The following is an 18,964-nucleotide window of genomic DNA, read 5'->3' as shown; positions in this document are numbered from 1 at the left end:
AATCTCACAGAAAAGCGCACACTGTGGGTCAGCCAGGTTTCTCCTGAATAGTTCAGCTCGTAGGGAGGTATCCAACAGCTGTACCCTTACAGAATAGGAATGTCCTCAGAATGTAGAAGTTGTGAAGAGCTTGTAATTGTGTTTAAATTTCTCTGTGTCTTTTTTTCTCCATATTAGAGAAAACAGTTTTGTTAGATTTCAAGTCTCAAATAATTGAAATATGCATAGGGCTCACATTCAGTGATACAGATACTTATTCTACATCTTGCTATCAATGGTGCTAGGTATACTTGTAAGCATATTTGATAAAAGATCTAAAGAACAGATTTGAGACTGAAATGTTGAAGTATCATACCACTGAAGCGGTAGGAAACTTGTAACGTGGTGTGTGATTTTTTAAGCAACTAGCTTATTTGAAACAACCTGAAAGCTATTTTTCTTTTTCCAAGAAGAATTTGTCCTGATGGGAATAGCACATTTAATTTACTGGTGTGACTGAAAGTCATCTGATATGGTAACAAGCAGATGTTACTAGACTGTAGCACAAATTAATGGAGATGGTGGTACAGCTTTACAGAGAAACATCTGAAAACGAGGACTAGCTTTTCTTTCTTTATGGAAAATTGGATTCTCTAAGTAGGTTTTTATTTATGATGTGTAGTTAATAAAGCAGGTCTTGCCCAAGTAAAGATGCTATTCAGCCTTTGCCACCTGTGCCTGGAAGAGATGAGAAATGTTTTTTAAAGCCATGAAGGCTGCACCAACCCCCCAGTTTTTTCTGTCATAGCTGCAGGAAGATACCAGGAGCTGCTGCTTTTCCAGGAGCAGCTCCCCTCCTTTCCTTTATCCTATTTCTTGACCTCTGCTGGGAATGGAAAAAGAAGGACAACTGCCTTCATTAAGGAAAAACATGGAAGGAGGAGAATTGCTTAAAAGTGTGGTGAAAGGGAATAGTTGCCTCCTGTGGGAGCAGGGCACAGAAGGTGGATGGGGCAGAACAGCCTGCTGCTGCTCAGCTAACAGGGGGCCAGCTGCAGCTAAAAGGCAATGAGACTAGCCTTTCCAAAATCCATGCTTACAAAATGCTTCACCAAAGATTGGACCATACTGATGTATTTTTACTAGTCACACATAATAAACCCTAGAGCGGTATCTAAAGGGTAAGACCCAATTTGCTGGTGTGTATTTTTAAAGCACACAAAGTAGTGTCTGGGAGGATAGGTTTCCACAGATTTACCTGATTCTTCTCACTGGTTCAGTGTAGCACATTTAGCCTGGAAAATCTGCTTTTCACAAATAATTCCTAAATGGCGTATTTATGAGATACTGTACCCAGAATTCAATCTGAGCAGCAAGGAGTCAGAATAAAAGTGGCTACCAAGGAGCGCAGAGTATTCTCTTTACAAAAACAACAACAACAAGTAAATATTTTGTGCAGTATATTTTCATACTTACATTCTTACTTTCCTTTCTATTTTAGGCATATTAGTCAATGAAATATGACTGCCTGTAGCCATTTGCCAGGACATAATGCTTGACTTTGCCAGACTTATTCAAACTGAATCTTAACTTTGATTTCAGATCTGCAGTACCACATGACTCAACAGCAGCAGAACTTAATTCAATTTATTTAACATCAAATTAAATTGTCCTACTGATGACTGTATCACTAACTGGTAAAAAGCAAACACTTCAGATTGTACGATGAACTGATAAAGCGAAGGTATGAAGAATAACCATAAAGCTAAACAATAATATTGTTTTCCTTTTCTATAATTAAGCATGTATGTATTTTTTGTCTACTATTAACACTTCTGATCTGGGTTTGATCCCAGTCACAAACTAGCAGACATGATCCACACATGGTGGCTAGTTTGTGGCAGCCTAACATCACCAGATAAGTTGCCTGATTAGCAAAGTATTACATCTTGTTGGTATTAAACTGCTGGATACACTTGTTGTCAACATAACATGCACATACTGACATTCTCAGCTTAGGCAAGCTCTTCCCTGCAGTTAAAAGGCCATTGACAAGGAGAAGCCCTGTATGTCTGTAAGTTTTTCCAGACTGTGGAGGCACAGAACAGCCAATTTTATTTCCATACCCTTAGCTTTTCTCAGGCACTCATGGCACCATGAACGGTTTCCTACTCCCTAAGTTGTATGCAAGCAACTTAGCAGAGCTTTGTTTAAAAGACAGAGAAGTGTGCTGACCTGGTTGCTGGTAAGTGTTAATAGCTAAAGAAATGCCACTTACTGGAATATTTTAGAGCAGTTATTTTACAAACATCTCTGCTACCTTTGGCCAGATATTAAAATTTTTTCCAGCATATTCAGCAGAACTACCAGCACTCTCAAAATCTATTTAAAGCTGCGCCTCGTGTTATCTTCCATTGGGGCTCTAAATGTCAATGAGGCACAAATTACTCTTGCCACATCCATGGGTCACTTTCAGTACCCCAGACTTGAAATAACAAGGCATCTGTTTAATTTTTAAGTTTTAGGAAAGAATGCAACACATTCATTTAGGATAAACAAAATCCTTATTCAGAGCAGAACACTTTATTAATCTCAGGCTAGAAAATGTGCAGATGAACATTTCCCACTGTGCATAATGCATTAAATGTCTCAATTTCACCAAGAGTTGAGAAGTAAACTTGCCTCCAGATAATTGAGCTGGTACTGCCAAATCCGTATTACAAAGTAAATATATAAAGATTTGGCTCTTATTTGATCTACATGAGAACAGCTATCACATTTCAATTCTTAATCTAAAACTAACTTGGCATAGATAGTATAAATTACAGGTATGCAATTTTCAAGATATCTGGCCAGCATAATCTTCCCTCCCTTATCCTTGGAGTAAGCTAGTTCCCGTTCCCTGTGCCAAAATGTTTTCTGTCTAGTTAGACTAGACTAGTTAGTGGAAAATACCAAGCGAGAAAGCACCACAGAAATGATTTTTACCACCCAAGGATCCACTATAAATTTCCAAGCGCACGGTCACACTTAAATGCAAATGGTTTGAACTCTCCCTTGGTAACGTGGTGTTAATATTGGATCAAATGTGATACATGCTGTGTGAGTAACAGCATTTCCTGAGGATCAGTGTGCTTTGGTCCTTCCTGAAAGTTAAGGCTTATTAGCCTCCATTTACAAATAGGAAACAGAAACACAACGAGGTTAAACAAGGTGGCAGAACCACAGAGTGAGCCAGTGGTGGTGCTCAGAAGTGAGTCCAGAGACTGTGTCCAAGCTGGGCACTCCAAGAGCGAGACACACTCCTTGTACTGCTGCTTGTAGAGGAACAAAGACCAGGCAGCTTAGCTAGGGAACAACCAGCTTGCTCAGCACAAAAAGCCAGAAAAAGAGCAGAGAGCAGCTTTCTGTATGGTTGTATTGCCATGCTTCAGCTGTAAAATGAGAGAAGTCATTCATAAATGACTTTCAAGGGTGCTCATCTTAATAGGAGAAGGCACAGTAACCACCACAAGGAAGGTTTTGTTTGAGGAGGTTCCTTATGATGGTAAATTATGCCCATGTTACAAACATTTTTACAAACAACTTTTCACTATTCTGACCTTTTTACTTTTTTAGTGGAATTGGTATATCCTTAGAAAAGTCTCTTAAGCACAGATTCATGGTACAATGAAGGCAGCTAGAGTTCAACCATCTAATTTTAGAAACATTAAAAATATGGACATAGTGTGGCAAGTTCTACCTAGTGTATCACAGCCAAAGAATTTTTATTCTTTTTAGTAACATTACATCTGTGTACACTTACACAGGAATAACCAATTAAGCCTCATAAAACTGTTATTGCACACAGATAGCAGCAGTAAAGCAGTATGTAATCATTTAACTCTAGATAACAGCTTTCCAATTCCACAGCCTAAGCAATCATGAGCCTGGAACCTGTACCCCACAGTGTATTTTTATGACATGTTTGATTCAGATTTACCCCTACTGTAATTTGATCAAATTTCCAGACATGCACTCCAGATATGAACCGGAATCACTACTTGAATTCATTCTGGATCCCATTTAAGAGTCATTTAAACTAAGACTTTCTATCTACTATATTCCCATATGCATTTCCAAGCTCACTCTCCCTGGAAAAACACAAAATGTTACCCATTAGTTTTAATATTCTGCATTCAAAAAACTAAGCAACTAATATTTTAGTTAACTTCATGAATGAGAAATGTCTCATGAAAACACAGTAAAATAATTTTTCTCTGACATGGAAAAATGGTTTTGAAGTGCTTCTATCAGTTACTGGGCCCTTTGTCTCAAATGCTGGCCACTGGAGCTCAGCAAAAAATGAAGCCATCAGCTTACAGCTGGATGGAATTTGATAGCCTTAATTCAAATATTTCTGTTTTGGGGGGTATGCCATAAGATAATGATTGGAATCTCATTCAGAATTCTTATAGCATTATCGTCCTCTGTAAGAATGAAATAGAGAAATTGTGAGGATTGCCTGCAGAGCACTACAGGGCTCTATTGATCACTCTGCTTACCCAACATTCACCATGAAGTCTCCTGCAGTTAAGATAAAAGTTAGCACACTACCTCAAATGTCAGCAGGGGATGGATGATGCTTCACGCCTCCCTCAGCTCAGCTGCGAAGTGCGACCTTCTCCAGCCATCCCAGCACCTATGCAAAATAAGGGGAAACAGAGAAACCATGAGCTCTGGAACGATGAAGGTCACAGTGGTGGGAAGATGACATAACAAAATTTTAAGTACAGTTGCCTTGGCACTGTCCTTCTTTATGGAAGGCGGTCTTGGGAAAGGCCACCAGCTGGGCAGCCTCCACAATGGCACTGCAAGGTGCACCTGGGCTTCTCACTCAAACAGCGACGGCTGCCTGAAACCCCCTTTGTCACTGGGGGCTTGCCAAGCAGCAGCACCCTATGCTAACCTTGACATTAAAGCAGATGAACACAGATTCAAATGGCAAAAGGAAGTCAGGAAGACTGATCAAGACTCATTTTCAATGTACATTTCAAGGCAAATCAGCCAGCCTTGAAGGAAAATCAGAATTATCACAAACAGGGTTTGGATGAGTAGTATCTCACTCCTAATATATTATAGAATAAATTACAGTGTAGAAACTCATAAACTGCTAGTTTTAAGAAAGTAACACAGCCTTTTTCATTAAAAGGACAGTGCAACGTGTAAAAGGCTGACACCTCTGTAACTATGTTAAAAAAAAGCAACAATATCAAAAAACTACCAGAAGAGAAAATCCTTAAACTGAATATAGAGCAAAATTAAACTAACATTTGACAATAAATGAAGGAATTTTCCTTGTAAAACAAGAATTACATGCAACACTAATTAGGCTTAAAAAATCCTTCTATATATTGTTAGCTGAAGTGAAATCTTCAATTAGTTCCATTGATATATACCATGGAACAAGATGAGTGGAGAGGTTCATACATGGTAAGGCTTTACTTTTTACCCCATAATATACACAATCAAGTTCTAATAACCCACTTTTCAGAAACAGCCTCCTCACATTTTATGAGGTTACATTTTTATGTAATTTGGTAAGGAGTCCTAAGGTGATTTAATTGTGAATTTTCAAAAGATCTCTTAATTTCACAGAGACTAATTGACCTGTGAGCCACAATCGTGTTTTTCAAAAATAAAGTGACAGCTTAGACTGAAACAAAGCTGTAAAGTCTAAGGCAGCTGTTGACTGAAATGAGCTAACAAGGACGACTGACAAATTCCTCTTTCCCAACACTTGGTAGGATATTAGCAAGTGGAAATGATCTCCATGTGACAAAATCAGAATCCTACTACAAAAGCAAAGGGGAAATTATTCCAGTAGTCTTTCCAAAATATTTTGAAATCCTGCTCAACAGTAGAAAAGATCTCAGCTACTTTATGGGCAACACGAGGGAAATGTCCTAATTTCTGATTACCTAATTGTACTCAGAACATTTTGTTTCACTCTTGGTAGCAAGTGCTGATAGCACAGACTCCATGCAGCGACACTGTTTATCTGCAACGCTGTAGTTGAGAACAAGCCACACAAGCACGAAGCCAGTTATCTCTGCACTTGGCTCTGACGCTTCATTACGTGTGAAAAAGAGGCAGTACCACACACAAGGTAACGAGCTGGACATTGAAATGGCAAGCAGCCACATTTGCAATGATTCTTGGAAACATGCCAACTTCAGCAAAAGAAGAACATAGATTCACAGGAATAAACTGTACAGGTGAGGCTTTTTTTTTTTTTTTTTCAGAGATAAGTTCTTTTCAGAAACAAACTTGTTTACTCTAACCTATGTGGCAAATGAAAGGATTGCAACGCTGAATTGTAAGATAGAGCCTGTCCAAGACTTCTTTGCTTCCAAACTAAGATCAGATGCAACTCTTAATTGGGATGTCAGGATCTGTGTCCATTTCACCTCCACAGTACCTCCCCCACAAACATAATAAAAAGTAAAAAAACTGAAGAGGATGAGATGGACCCAAACATGTCAAAAGGTCTACAAAACAGTATTCAAATGATGACCTAGTGCTGGGAAAAAGTCCCATCTTCGTAAAACTATTCATTGTGTTTTCAGATAGTATCTGAAAGGCAGGCCTCAAGGCAGGCAGGACGAGGTGCTGCACTGGGTATGCAGGCAGGAACCTCTTCCCCAGGGAGAGAACCACGGAATCACAGAATATCCCAACTTGGAAGGGACACACAAGGATCATCGAATCCAACTCCTGGCACCACACAGGTCTACCCAAAAAATTCAGACCATGTGACTAAGCACACAGTGCAAATGCACTCCAACAGGCATGGTGCAGTGACTGTGTCCCTGGGGAGCCTGTTCCAGTGTGCGACCACACTCTCAGTGAAGAACCTCTTCCTGATGTCCAGCCTGAACCTCCCCTGTTGCAGCTTGACTCCATTCCCTTGGGTCCTATCACTGGCAACTAAAGAGAATAGGTCGGCCCCTCCACTCCCCGTTGTGAGGAAGCTGTAGGCTGCAACGAAGTCTCCCCTCAGCCTCCTCTTTTCCAGGCTGAACAGGCCCATTGACCTCAGCTGCTCCTCATACGTCTTCCCCTTTAGGCCCTTCAGCATCTTAGTAGCTCTTCACTGGACCATCTTAGTAGCACTTCTCTGGACACCCTCCAGTAGTTTCATGTCCTTTTTGTACTGTGGTGCCCAGAACTGCATACTGAACTGCACACTGAGAGAGAGAGCTAGACGAAATTAAGTTAGTGCTTGAAGAGAATGCCTGGGAAGTGTATGAGATCTCCCAGGAGATCTCAGCCACTATCTGGAAGGAAGGTAGACATTTTACTGTGTATACAGCTTGATATTTACCTTGTAACTCAAGTGAGTTGCTCCAATGCTACGCTGCTGAGATGGCATTAACTCTACATTATGACTTGGAAGTCATTGGACAGAAGCGAAATGCTGCAGCAGGGCAGGCTCAAACTTTCCCATTAGTCGTTGACTTGATCAAGGCTGTTTCATCTTCAGAAACCGAATGGCTAAGCTACATACAGTAACATACAAGCATGTAATATTATGTTCACTGCAATTGCCTTTCTCCACTGTGCGTGATCTCCCAACAAAGGAAATGGAAAGGACAGTGGCCTGGGACTAGACAAATACCAAGCATTGTCACTTCATTTCTATATGCACCACAAGGTGACATACCTGCTTTTTACAGATATGGGCATATATACATGCTTATACAATCGTGCTGACAATATGTTACAGTATTCATTTAAATTAAACATCCTAAGGCTATAACTCAGGTGGACACTTCACACATCCACCAAAATTAAGTCTAAAAAGTAAGACGAATGATCTTCTAGTGACTCTGGGCTGAAAATGCACACAGTTACTGTGGCTGTAGCCCAGCATTAACTTGTGGTCACTTGAATTCTCCAGAGCACTTGACAAATATTTTCAGAGTGACTTAGGTACAGCACACTTACATACATATGCACATAAAACCTTGAAAAAGCAAAACCAGCTTATTGCTCAGATTCAGAGAAGGCATGTGTATACGCCTCCTCTTTAGTTAGAAAAACTACATCTGAATCCTTGTAATGAGCCACAAATACATATATGTGTATGGGACCTAAAGGGATGCACATATGAGCACTGAGGAACATGATCAATATCACTGTAAGGACATTTTTTTTGTGAGCCATCTGTAGCAAATATTCTGTTCAAAGAAACTTTCATACACTATTAAGTCATTCTGTCCTTAATTTCAAACTTCTTACTGCTTCAAATTATTTCTCTAATACAGTACGGTTTCACACCCCCAGATGTACAACCTTTTTACCACTGAACCCAACTCCCTAAATTCTCTCATCAACTTTTTCTCTGCGTGGGGATTCCCTAAATTCTTTCACAGAAACACTAACAAAATACATCAGAATCTTCCACCATCTTTCCCTTATAACCATCTGTACAGACAGCCAGTGGTTTGTTTGTTGTTTTTTTTTTTTAAACCTTCTTTCCTCCTTTAACCCTTCCACTTGTCCCATCAGCATTCCCTTTATGAGGGATCACATTCTTGTTCCAAACAGAGCCTTTATTCCCCGCTCCCTTCAACCCCTTAGGGCTCTAGGAATAAATCTTGTCCTTCATATTTTACATACTTCACTGAACCACATTTCTGTTCTTACAGATTTGGCAGCCTTTGTCTCTTTGACATAACAATAACCGGAACATCTTCTTAGCAGCACTAAGCTAAGTAACAATTGATATTTGTTTTGGCACTCACAGTAGGGATGAAAGGCGAATATATATTTTATACTGCATTACACTTACACAAGTATAGCTTGTGCACAGGAGAGCTCACGAGTTTAGCACTGCAGCCCAGGGACAAGTAATAGGAATTAGTACACCTCTTTGGGATGTAAAAGAAGCCATCAGGGTTGTAAAGTATGTAAACAGACAAGAGGTCTAAACTTCTTAAGTAGGTATTAAAATTTCACTTGACACACAAGATAGATGTTGTGCTGCCTTATGAAAGCAGAATTCAGGCTGTCTTCCATGAGTGAAGCATGTCATTCCCAGCGACAGTTAATTGTGAAGTTGAACTTGAGGAATTTTATGAAGAACTGTTCAGTCAATGTTTATGCAAAGTATTTTGAGATCGGGGCAGCTTGAAATACAGAACTCTACTAGATGAAACTGTTGCTGATGTATCAGTAACTTAAAAGAGAAACTTCCATGATAAATTAACCGGGACATACCAAGTACAAGCTGAGAAGAAAGCTGTATTATGGTAGCCAGTTCTCATGTCCACACTTAAGAGACTAACAAACTTAAACAGATACTGAGGAATCAAGAACACATATATAGAAAAAATATTTTACAAGGCTGAAATGAAGTGAAAACTGGAATTTACCACAAACTGAATTTAAAAAAAATCTCCATTACTGCAGCTTACTTTTCAAGCCTGAATATCACAGAATCACAGAATGATTTGGGTTGGAAGGGATCTTAAGGCTCATCTAGTTCCAACCCCCCTGCCAAGGGCAGGGACACCAGCCCAGGTTGCCCACAGCCCCATCCAGCCTGGCCTTGAACACCTCCAGGGATGGGGATTCTCAGCTTCTCTGGGCAATCTGTATCTGTGCCTCACCACCCTCTGAGAAAAGAATTTCTTCCTTATATCTAACTGGAATCTCCCCTCTTTTAGTTTATAGCCATTACTCTATGTTCTATTACTCCACTCCCTAACAAAGATTCCCTCCCCAGCAGGCTCCCTTCAGGTACTGTAAGGCCACTGTAAGGTCTGCCCAGCACCTTCTCTTCTCCAGGCTGAATGACCCCTCAGTTGGCTGAGCCAATTCTCTCAGCCTGTCTCCATAGGAGAGGTGCTGCAGCCCTCTGATCATCCTCATGGCCCTCCTCTGCACTCTAATAGATCCATGTACTTCTTATGCCGGGGGCCCCAAAACTGGGTGCAGCACCCCGGGTGGGGTCTCACAAGAGCAGAGCAGAGGGGGACAAGCACCTCCCCTGTCCTGCTGGCCACACTGCTTTTGATGTATCCCAGGATTTGGTTGGATTTGAACAAATTACTTTAAAACAAATTTAGAAAGAATGACTGTAGGTATAACAGACCTACAGAAGATAGCATTGGAAAAGACTGCCAGACATCAGCTAGTCTATTCCCATTCTTCACAGCCAGATCAATTAATTCTTTCTTTACTCTCAAGTCTGTCTACTAGATTTTTCAAAAGACTGACAAAGGCATGCATTTTTCAAAGGACTTGATAAGATTTTGCAACGTCCCCAAGGAATCCATGCTAGTGCATGAGTATCCATGCTACTAGGAAGGGCACTGCAAGTCTTTCTTTAAGTATTTCAGTCCCTCTACTTTTTTTTACTTGTCATCATAGTCCTTTGCCTACCTGAGGACCATTACACTTCTCTCCTTCTCTCCCTCCCTGGATAAAACAAAACCATTTCTTTCAAACAAGTTTTCCGGACTGCTGGTTGTTCCCAGAGCTTTCCTCTATACTCTCTCCAGCTAACCAAAGTCTGAAATAGCAGCCTATCTGATATTTTACCAAAGACAAACTGAAAGGATTACCTCATGTAGTTCTCTTTTAGCTTTATACATCTTACTATATCTATGTTTTTGTAACAGAATGGCACTGTTGACTCATGATCAGCCAGCTCCAGATAATTTTTTGCAAAACTGGAAAGCTTGTCTTTTGAATAATATGATTCCCTGTCCTCTAATCATCTCCCACTCCTTTTTGATTAAACATTTCTAAATATGCAAATAGAATATAAAAAGATATAGGAAAACAAAGTTGTTAATTTTAACTGAAGACTAAAACTAATGCAAGGATAAAAAGCAGTGGTTTAGGGACTGTAAAACTGTAAGGGACTGTAGGACTGTAAGAAGGTACAAGAAAACATTTTTCCAAAAGGAAATATAAAATATTAAGAAAATCACCTATTAAATGCATGATGCCAAAGTCATCACTGCCCTATGAAAAAACATAGCATATGGGAACATTTGGCAAACTGTTAATACAGAAACAAACAAAATTTACAGGATCAAAAATGCTCATGACTTAATCAGCAAAGGTGGTGAACAGTTTAGTGCTTAAAACTACAGGACTTAAAATGGAGAAATACAAATTTTATTTTAAGCTTATTGGTGTCTCTGTATGTAACTTGGGCAAAGTTAAAACCTCTGTGGCTCTCATTTCCTTTCTACTTTTGGAAGTTGGGTAATCCACACTTTAGGAGAGTGTTCTTGAGGATAAAGGAAGGAGATGAGGTAAATTTGTTGACACAACCTAAACTGAATTTAATTCAACTTACATTTGAATTTAATTTGGTCATGAAGTGTTGCAGCTGCTATTCTAAGTACTATTATATATCTTCATTTACAAATGACTGGCTTTATGAGTTCCTCAGATGGCTGTAATTCAAATGAAGTGTTACCCATGAACTAAGATGGTGGCCATTTTGTTTCAACCTTCTCTCAACAAAAAATTCAGAGTCCACATTGTTATTTCAAAACAGCTATTTCATTTTCTGCCTCAGAGCCCCGCTGACTGCCCAGTTTCTGCTCCATTGCTTTTTCTTCCAGAAAAACTAACATTTATCATTGTATAGGTTCACTTTCAGCTCAGCAGGGATCAGGTTTCCTCAATACAAGAAGAAAAGAACTTTTGATGAGCACTCAAAATTATGAAGCAAGAGATTGAGCTTCTCATCTCTCCGTAATTTTCTTAAGACATGCATTTCCAAGCTTTGGAGTCCTGAACTGTACTTCTTCAGCCCTTTTGTAAAGTCAAGAAATCAGGACTTTGCTGGGCTGTGCAAAGTAATGCCTAGAACCAATGGAGTTATATGCAATTCCAACTGTACAGCTCCAAGGTCAACATCACTGGTGCCAACAACGGAAAGTAAGTGAATAGATAAAGCATTAAAGAAAGGATTTGCAGAAGTCAGTTGCTATGCAGAAAGAAGCTGAAGTCAGCCAGGAGTGAAAAGTGCAGCTGGGAGGTACCTATGTACGTAGGGCTGAAGCCCTAAAACTGGCCCTTTTATCCACTCTACACCCTCAGCCATGGGCTCTTCCTTTAGATAGGATCCTAAAGTCCTCAGCTGTTCCTGCAATGTGCTAAGGTACCTGTGGCTTCAAATAGTGCCAGAATAATTGTAATAATCACTCTAAAAATAAACATTTTACTAATACCAGGCACTTTTGTTCATCAACAATCACTACTTTCATAAAAATAAGCAAAAAAAAGGCATGGTGTCTAACTGGATTTACATTTTAGTTGTGGTTTTTACTATTGCCTGCCATTTTCTGGATGATTTATTTACAAGCTTGTAGTGGGTTTACATGGCAAGGTTTTGGTAGCAGGGAGCCATAGGGGTGGTTTCTGTGAGAAAGATCTAGAAGCTGCCCCATGTTTGGGAAGGGCCCCATTGTTTTCCAGAGCTGAGCCAATAAGCGATGTTGTTTTGCGCCTCTGTGAGAGCATATTTAAGACAGGGAAAAAAACGCTGTGCCACACAGCAGCTCGGAGAGTGAAAGGAGTGAGGAACAGCCTTGCAGGTGCCAAGGTCAGTGTAGAAGGAGGGGGAGAGGTGCTCCAGGCGCCGGAGCAGAAGTCCCCTGTGGCCTGTGGTGAGGCCCATGGTGAAGCAGGATGTCCCCCTGCAGCCCATGGAGTGCCACGGTGGAGCAGGGTTCCACGCTGCAGCCCGTGGAGGAGACCACGGTGGAGCAGGTGGCCCTGCACTGATGGAGGCTGCCGCCTGTGGAAGACCCCTGCCGGAGCAGATTCCGGGCCGGACCTGTAGCCCTTGGAGAGGAGCCCACGCAGGAGCAGGTGACCTGGCAGGAGCTGCTGCCCGTAGGGGAGCCAGGTTGGAGCAGTTTTCTCCTGAGGGATGGACCCCGTGGTACGGACCCATATCTGGAGCAGTTCTGGAAGAGCTGCTGCCTGTGGGAAGCCCACGCCGGATCAGTTCATCAGGGACTGCATCCCGTGGGTGGGACCCCACAGCACAGGGGACAAGAGTGACTGAGAAGGAGCGGCAGAGAAGAAGTGCTGTAGACTGACCATAACCCCCATTCCACCGTTCCCCTGCGCCGCTCGGGGGGAGGAGGTGGAAGAGGGTGGATGGGGGGGAAGGTGCTTTTGGTTTGCTTTTTCCTTTGTTTTCTCACTTCTCTCGCTTGTTAGTAATAGGCAATAAATCTTACTATCTCCTTATGCTGAGTCTGTTTTGCCCGTTACAATAATTATTGCGTGATTTTCTTGTCCTTATCTCAACCCTTGAGCCCCTTTTCACATATTTTCTCCCCATTCATCTTTGAGGAGGGGGAGTGAGAGAGCGGCTGTGGTGGAGCTCGGCTGCCCACTCGAGCGGAACCACGACAAAGCTATACGTACTTTGTTTATTTTCATACTCTAAACGTACTTTTCTTCTGCCTTCCTCCATAATTTCAGATAACAAAGAGGCCTCATATTAAAGAGCTGTCTGCTTAGCAAAGCCGTGGGAGCTGTATGCAAGTCCAAATAACTCTTACCAGTGTTTTTCCAAACACTATAGATTACTCAAGAAGAAACATTTCTCATTGATTTTATGCTCCTTTTGTTCACACTTCCAAATATTTCCAGTTTCTAAGAGCTGAATATAGAGGACGACCCAGTAAGAAAAATCCTACTACATCAGCAAACACACCCTCTTCTAAAGTTCCCAGCTGAAGGCACTCAGCATTTTATTTCAGAGTCAAATATTTCATTTGGGAATATCTCAAATTCAGCCCATACTCTCAATTAAGATTATACACAGAATTATGGGCTTGTAATATTCACAGTGACAGAGAACCAGAAGAGATTTCTGGTGTCACAAACTTTGGCCCCTATACGGCAATGATACTGTACATATTTCTTCAGCTCTACTTTAAAAGTAGTCCTCGTTTGTTTTTTGTTAATCTTAAATCATTAACAGAAGGACACGCCTCTAGAATACCTCCTTACAAATCAACCACTGTGAAGCATCTGGGGAATCTGAGTCCGTACCCATTCATCCATCTTCTGTGATACTGCACAGGTTTGTATACGTGTATATATTTAAATTATATGATTTTTGCATATGATAGGTTTACATCACACATCGTTTTTTGTCATGAGTTCTTGTCTCAGATTTTACTTACTCTTAAATGTTCACTGTAAGTCCTACACCTAATTTTAATGTATATTCTTCATTATTCAGTTTTAATAGATAACCTAAGGCACAGGAATGTCATCTAATAAACCAAAGCAGCACACCACATTAGTGACCAAACTACAGCAGATCACAGAAATTACCTTACTCTAAGCAGTGAATTTTGATGGTTTTATGATACTCCACCATTTTCTGTCTCTAAAAACGTGGGTAGTTTTAGTTAAAATCACAAAGCAAACCTGCACCTGAGACAGTCTAGCTCAGTTGTGTGGACTCACTGTGGATTCACCAGATACCTCAGTAAAAGCTCAGTAAATGCCTCTTTAGTTTTGGTCTTTTTGGTACATCTCAGCAGAGATGCAAACAATGTGCTCCCTATCTGACGCAAAGCAAAGTCCAACTATAAGAGCATCCCTATCTCAAATTAAGGTTTCTTTACGTGTGGCTAACTAGGGAACAGAAAGTATCTGCAGTGGGATGTTTTGGGTGTTTCTCTGTGTGTCACAACACAGGAGACTGGTGTGGAGAATTCCTTCAAAGAGTGTTTTCTCTGAGGCACCAAGTGAGAACATGAATCTTGTGCAATTCACATATTCAGCCAATTATTTCTCCACTGATTTAGGCTTGTTTTCTCTTCTAAAAATATTAAATCAACAATCTTAAATCAGACTCAGGAATTCAAAGAGGCCTATTTTCAGGGCTTGGCAGGCGCACCATTGATGGCAGTATTCAGACAGCTTCCAGCCTGTAGCCAGTATGAGACTATATTAGGAATACAAATGTACTTATGTATTTACATATACACGCTTTTGTAACATAGGTACATTTCAGTGGTTCTCTCAGATTTGGTTATACACTACATGACAAAAATACTGAGTAATGGCAAAATTCCCTTAGCACTTTCAATGAAAAGACATGAAGAGTGCTTCTTCCTCCCATTTCAGTGTGCAGATATCAAAAGGGATCCCTGAAGACACCACTGTGTGCCAAATCAGATAATCCTTAATAACTTCCTCATGAAACACTTACAACTTGTTGGTAAATGACGTCATTAAAAAGTGAATGTGACTTGCAATTTTCTTGCATTTCTGAGGTATGTTTACCAGTGTGTTTGTAAATTTAATTACCCCTGCATAAAGGAGAACTCAAAGTTATCAATGCCTCGAAACTTTTTAAAACAGGAGAAAAACTAAAGCAAAGAGATTTGATTTTTTTAATTATTATTATTTTTCTTTAACCTCAGATCATTTCAGAAATTTTCATCATAATGGAATAATTGAAGCTGACAGTAGCTGAGTGGGAGACGTTACAGAGAATGCTCCTGGGCATAATAATTACTGTCTCCCCACAGAAAGCATGTGCATTTATACAGATGCAATTTATGATTCATTGTTCTTTCATTTAATGGTAACTTTAATGCAGAGTTCATTTATACTTTATCCATTTTTCTAAGCCATTCCTCTGAATCGTCCTTTTTAATTATTGAATCATTAATTTAATGAAGCTCTAATTTATCTTGTCAGTGTTTAAGAAGCTCAACTAAGGGATCAAGGGTTTCATTTTGTTATACTGTAAGTTTCTGAAAAGATTACTGACAAGTAGTTATTTCTAAGCAGTTCTATACTGAGAGCATAAAGAAAAACATAGTCAGTTTTCCAGAAACAAAACCACAACACAACTTTCATAAATAAAATACCAAACTTGAAATGATCTTTACAGAAAAAAGCACCATATTGAAAAGAAACATTGCTTAAAGAAAAAAAAAAACAAACAAATTTCAGTTGAACTTGTTCTCCGTAACTCTGATGGACGTTACTTTGCTTTCACAAGAAGAGTGTATCAGAACAGTGGACAGCAGTTAGACTGCCAGAGCAGCACAAATTATACATTATGTATCATCTTCAGACTGAAAAATACAACGGCTATATAAATAAGAGACAAGTATCTTTTTAGTATTTGTTCACAAATCTGTAAAAAATAAAACAAAATTGTGCAGGTAAGATTTATGCAATGTGCATCATGCTTTGTTTCCTTCTACAACCAGGTAACAGTTAGTCCTTAGATGATTTGCTAATGTTGGATTGTTTTGATGATTTTATGACCTGTAACTTTTGGGCTTCTCTAAGTGGTCCATGATTTGGCCCTTTTATGAAATACTTCTTACTTTGGTAGCTGATTACTCAGAGACCTAAAAAAGAAAGAAACTGTTCCCAGTGACTCAGGTTGCAATAGAGATGTGAGAAATAGAGTGCTTCTCACCGCGTAAGTGCTTTTCTCCAAACACCTCATGCATTTTGTATGAAAATTATCACATAGAGTCAGACTCAAAGACCAAAGCAAGCTATAGTTACTGTGTCATGAATCTATTGTACTTCTCCTGCACAAGCTTTTCCTGCTACTAGCAATCCATTTCTGTAGCCAAGGCTTAGAAGAGGACCACTGGGAGAAATCAGAAGAGTTTCACCCCAACAAAGAACTGAATTCCTTTTGATAATTTACATAGGCAAGCAGTTTTCAAGTACCCGTCTAAAAGCCCATCATCTTTTTACTGAATCAGATGCAGATACCCTACTTCGATATGTCCTAGCTGCCACAATGATTATCTGATACGTCAGGTATAGCTGAATGTCATGCCCTTCAGCCCTATCTTCAAGAGGAGTTCACACTGCTGATGAATGGCTCCTGATCATCTTTCAGCTGCTGGATAAATATGACTTTTGCGGGTTGGGACCTATCGTATTTCCAAGAAATACACCTGTCGCTAAGAAAGCGGTGCATTAAAAAAGACATACTTGGCTGAGCACAGATACATACTGAATTGTGACAGTGAAAGAATGAGCTCACTATGCTTTAGAAAAAAATGAAAGTGGAGGTCTAAAACAGCTCAGGAAGAGGCTGAAATGAAACAAGAAATGAGAAATTAAGAGATTAATAAAGCATTAGTCACTACGTACATCTAGTTCAAAGAGACAAGAACAACTGTGCAGTCAGGGCAAGAAGGAAGACAAGAAAAGCCTGGTAGGGTAGAAACAATGATGAGAAGGCTGTATCTCAGTTACCCACATCTCATTCACCACAAGCCAGGAGACAGTCTGAGGCAAAATTTCAAACTAACAAAAAAGGCCCAAAGCAGAGCAGAAAAGCTCCCAGGACAGCACATCCTATGCCGACCAACAACCTGCCTCCGCACCCACCCACAGGTTGGCTCTGCTGATAAAAGCAATGACTAACGGGTGGCATCATTCAGATAGAATGGGTAGCATTGCTTTGCCAAAAAGCATGGAAACCTCCTTTGCCAGGCCAGCCTGTAAGAGGCCCAGCTGCTTTTCCAGGTATCCAAAATGTGCTTAGGGAACATTAGGCAGATAACACTGAGATTACATCGAGAACTGAATTAACTTCATTTTCACTTTTATGTCCAAACATTCAAGCTATTCCAAGGCATGAATCCAGGAAAAGAGGTAATTACAGGCCTAATCAATCTTCTGTTAACCCAGAGATCTCCAAGGAGCATGCATAACAGGTATTAGGCAGTTGCCTATCAAGTTCTCAGTAACAGCAACTGCCTGGACACAGCCACAAGATCCCCAGACAGAGGGATTCTTGTGTGACTTTTCCCCTTTGCTTACTTTTATTTTTTAGTACGGAAGAAAGGGGTGAATTAATGCTGAGACAATCTGAAGACTGCTCCCCAGTGAGCATCAATTTTGTTTTTTTTTGCCTACTCTAACTCCTCTGGCTTTCTCCTCTTGCACTCTGTCCTACTGTTCCTCTCTTCCTCTCCTTCAAGCTTTCCTCTAACTTTTCACTATATCCCACCTCTCCCATGTTAGAATGGTATTCAGTATTTCTAATCTTTAAAAAACCAAACAAACACAAAACAAACAACAACAACAACAACACAACAACCCTCTGCCTCCTTAAACTAGAAGCATTGTGTGTCTTTCCACCCTTTTTTTGTCTCAAACTAAACCACAGTTCTTTCAGTCACTGTCTGGAGGACTCATCTTCCACTCTGGGCTTCAAACTCTCCACTTTGAGTTTCAAACTCTCAAGTCCACATTCTTCTACACAGCATCCCAAGATCTGTTTTTGAACAAAAGTCAGAATCTGATCCCACCATCAGTCTCCTTCATATATTCTTCTGACCATACTACTGATATCTAATCCTGCCTCACTTGATGGCTTCTATAGAGCTTCTCATTCCTCCATTCACCGTGCTCTCTCCTTCCCCTGTATCTTCAGGAAACCTCAAACCAAAACAAACACTTAAATGACACATAAAATCCTCTGAGAATACTCCTTCTACCTTTTGCTCCAAGTCCATTTCTCTTGTCCCAGTGAAAAACACAGTCTGGGATAACTTGTAAACAGCTGTAAATTCAAACTGAATTTCACAAAATGAGATGCAAAATTTTCAAAAGCTTTTCTTTCCTTAAGTTAGTACCCAATTCAGTGTTATACAAGAAAATGTTTTGTTGAAAGAGCATTTTATCTTTAAAATCTCACCTGAATCTAAATTTAAAAGGTAGAAGGTTCAAAAAGTTAGGTGAGACAACTTGTAAAGACTAAAGAAAATATTAATCAAACCTTTTTTTCAAACCTTTTTTTCTTTTGTATTTCTTTCATGCAATTCAGCCATTTTGTTCATGCAATTCTGTTTTAAAATTCTCACTAGATTGATAAGTAAATTACTGGAACAGTTCTTGAAGCTATTCAAAGCAAACAGCCTTCAGATATAAGAGTTCATAATCC

General features: G+C 40.0%; 1 protein-coding gene across 5 annotated transcripts in view; it reads right to left on the bottom strand.

Moving 5' to 3' along the window:
- The window catches only part of GHR (growth hormone receptor), a 137,866-nt gene that overhangs the window by 82,553 nt on the left and 36,349 nt on the right, over positions 1-18,964 (bottom strand). For all 5 annotated transcript variants that reach the window (XM_084505394.1, XM_084505392.1, XM_084505395.1 and 2 more), the window contains exon 2: positions 4,576-4,660. The gene's annotated coding sequence lies outside the window, so the exon portion shown is untranslated. The remainder of the gene's footprint in view (positions 1-4,575; positions 4,661-18,964) is intronic.

The sequence above is a fragment of the Aythya ferina genome, assembly GCF_964211825.1.
Source record: "Aythya ferina genome assembly, chromosome: Z".
NCBI classification, from domain to species: Eukaryota; Metazoa; Chordata; class Aves; order Anseriformes; family Anatidae; genus Aythya; species Aythya ferina.
This window is presented reverse-complemented; position numbering and strand designations above follow the sequence as displayed.